The following is a 4,032-nucleotide window of genomic DNA, read 5'->3' as shown; positions in this document are numbered from 1 at the left end:
AGATGTAGAGAAGAATGATTTTTAAAAATCTAGTTAATAATTTGTTCGCATTGTGAACTCAGTATGTATCGACCTTGTTATTTAAATGATGTTTATGCTGCTATCTGTCAACGGTAGAAGTTCATCAGAGCAGTTTGATTCTACATGCCCCAATTAGTTAACAACACCAGTTTAAAAATCATCTGATTGTTCCTAAGGGTACGGAAACACATGAAACACATGCCCAGTCATCCCACATAGACTGAAGAAACAATTTTATATTTCAGAGATTACTCAAAGAAGCGTGGATCTCAAAGGCATTGACAGAATTTACAGCTCCCATGAGCATGCGTGGTGACCGGTGAAAGCTGAGTTGCTGCCACTGTCACCCGAGCCTCCTTTTCCCTAGCAGCTGACCATTGCTTATGTAACTGTGGGTAGGGGACTTTTGCATTCCTTACTTTTTGAGCTTCTCTAGTTTTATTAGTCTCAATCATTCAATCATTTGGAGGACATAGCTATAGAATGTATCGATAAGCCTCACATGGTAGCGACACATTTTTAGAATATAATTTTGGTGAGATATTTACTCAGTTTGCCAACTTGAGAATTGACTACGAAAGTCAGATTATGTGGAATAAATATTGGTTTACACCATAATTAGAAAGGCAATCATTAGTATATTTTATTTGTTGCACATTTACTGAAAAAGATACATTATGGAAATAAATCAACCACAGCGCTCTGTGTTAGTGTCAGAGGATATACAGTGAAATATCATAGGAAAATTTTCTTGCATAGGAAATTCAGGGCAAACTAGAAAATGCAATTTATTTTATTATTATTTTAAAACATTATCATTACTTATAGAGAAAAGGATTTTGGGCTCACAGATTTGAAGATCATGGTCAGTATGTTCTATTGCTTTGAGCTTGAAATTTGCTATCTGTATAACTCTCACATATTACTCAAATTGTTAGATATAGACATAGCAGTAGATACCTTCTTAAAACATAATACATATAAAGAAAGTTGATATTTGTGAAATACTAAAAGAGAATGATAATTTATAGCCTAGATTTAGTTTATAAATATAATGCATAAACATGCACACACACATACACACACCTATAAACACATATACACACACACACACAAACACCACATACACACATACAAAGCACACACACATGTATCACATATACACAGGCATATATACACTTATACACACACATTAAGCACACACATGTACCACACATACTCAAAATATATACACATAGACACATCCGCATCCACAAACAATGCACACATATACACACAAATACAGACAGACAGACGTGTGTGTGTGCACGCGTGTACTACCTCGCACACACACAAAGAGACACACTCACCAGTGGAGAGGAATTAAGAAGTTGGTCATCTTAAATATTAATTGAAAATTACATCAATTTACCATCTTTCCCCTGTTTGTCTGATTACAGGGAGCTCTGTGATCCTACTTGCTCAGAGGTGGGAGGTTAGGAGTTGAAGTTCAACTTTAGGCACATACTGAGTTTGAGGCCAGGTTTGGCTACATAAGATCCTGTCTCAAAAATATATACAATATATTAAAAGTATAGGGTCACTTGTAAACATTTGCAACTAAGAATGAATATTTAGGCTCCTAGCTTGGTTTGGCATCTTGGATCCATTTCCACTGATTTATGCTATGTCTCTCGCATGCTACACTGACTGAGAACAGGCATCCCAGGAGTTCTTGGGATTTGTAGGAGAAAATCTTAGAGTGGTAGATTTCTCAGTCAGGGTGCAGACCTCAGATTTATTAAAAGAATCAAAAGGTAGGTGTGCTGCTTAGTTTTGTCAACTTGACACAAACCTAGGAAGCAGGAATCTCAATAAAGGGCTTGCCTCCAACAGATTGGTCTGTAGGGTGTTTTCCAGGAAGTGTGGTGGTACCACCTTGGGACAATGGTCCTAGTCTGTGTAAGAATAGAAGCTGGGAAGGCAGCCTTTCTCTGTGGCCTCTACTTCAGTTCCTGCCTCTAGGGTCCTGCCTTGAGTTCCTGCCCTGCTTCTCTTGATGATGGCCTATTGACTGTAAGCCAAGTAAATCAACCCATGTTGGTTTTGGTCAGTGTTTTGTCACAGCCACTGAAAACAAACTAGGACAGTGGAACTAGGAAAGAGTTTGAAGCCACTGGTAATGAATTTGCCTAATCATAACCTGGAAAAGCACAACAAGTACGAGCTGTTTAAAACCTGTGATTTAAAAAAAAATGCGAGAAAGTGTGAAAACAGGAATTCTATATCTTGTATAATTGTAAATGATAAATTGTTAATTGAAACCTTAAAAAAAATACCTAAAACAAAGGGGTCATAAAATGTCATAATATCATTTTAAGTTATAAAATACATTCCACATAAAGATCTAAATATGAATAAAATCACATGTACCATTAGTGAAAATGTAAATGATATCTATCATAATGTGGTAAAGAATATTTTTTTGAATTTGAACAAGAGTAAAACTGTATGGGGACTAATTGATGAGTTTGGCAAAAAAGTAACTAAATTAAAAGGTAAATAATAGCAAATTAGGAATATTTCTTACATCTATTTCTGAGGAAACAATGATATTCTTAATAGATGAACAGCACTTAAAAGTCACAAGCAATGAAGAAGAATAGAAAATAAGCAGTCTTTTCATTATGTTTCTTCTAATTCTGGATGAGAACAGACCCTGTAACACATTCCAGCTTTTTCAGTCCATGGGATGGCATTTTCTTCTAGTATGCTAGCAACTTTACTATCACAATGGAAATGTCTGCAGATGGCCCGCTGTCTTCGCATGGCTTCCTCACCACTTCAGTCAACATCGTTAGCTGATCTATGTAGTTAAAATGTTCTGGTGCCAGGTTGAAATATATGAATGTGAACTTATAAGCCAGTCTATGTACAATATAAAATAGAGCGTAGGTATAGCGATTCAAGAAATGAGAAATGTATACTTCACGAATTGTCAAGGTAACATTGAAAATAAGCTTAAAAGTGACGATGCCCACAGTTGGCAAAATACACGATAAATAAAGGAATACCTCACCAATAATGAGAATAAAAGCTGCAGTTACTTTTCTAGGTATCAACACATGGAAAAATTTATGTTTTTAGTTTTTGATGCAGTGATTATAGGAATAGCCACAAAGGAACTAATATTAAGAATGGAAAATTCACTATTAGGATGTATTTATCCTTTAAGACAATTGGTTGTCTTATATAATGAAGGGAAACAGATGATAATTTTATGGGTTTAACCCCAGGTTATTAGTTTAATAAAATGGGACATACTAATGTAACAGAGTTCTATTTTCAATATGGGTTTGTAAAATATCTGATGACATATAATGCTCTTAGAGGAGTCTTAAAGATGTGGATGATATTATATAATGAAACAAACCTAACTATCAACAGAAACATCTAAGAACAAGTTTATTACAATGATGAATTGCTTGTGAACTGCCTAGTTTGATGGTTGAAGCATGGCACAGAAGAGAAAGGCATTCTAAATCAAAATGGAGAGCAGCAACTGGTCCATCATCTGTATGTACTTTTTAGGTGAGAATATTTTATATCCACCAGGACAGCTGGTTCTCTTAGGTAAGTAAAACAGTCTCTTTGAATTTTTAATTGGAACAATTGATTTGTTCAGAAAGGAAGAAAAGAGTCATGTTTAAATAATGAGTTCAGAATAAGTCCTGTCTAAGAGGAGGTCCCTCAGAAGTTCAAATAGTTCAAAGAATAAACAGCTTTGGGAAGCTACTGCATCCTCTACAGGGATGAAACTTCTAGAAGGCTCAGTGAAGAAGAGAACCGATTTATTCACTGATCTATTTATCCATTGTCTTCCAGCCTTTGGTAGTTTGTTGATGGTTTCTGTTCATTTTTTTTTTTTTAACTAAAAGGGCCTATATCCTTTAGGAAGGTTCTGAGGAAATATATTGAGAAATTACTGTTAGAATATCCAAGATTTTTTTTAACCCATTCCTGTCTTCTTCT

Source organism: Mus musculus, chromosome 18 (genome assembly GCF_000001635.26).
Source record: "Mus musculus strain C57BL/6J chromosome 18, GRCm38.p6 C57BL/6J".
Lineage (NCBI taxonomy): Eukaryota > Metazoa > Chordata > Mammalia > Rodentia > Muridae > Mus > Mus musculus.
The sequence above is the reverse complement of the archived record's forward strand: the minus strand, read 5'-3'. Positions refer to the sequence as shown.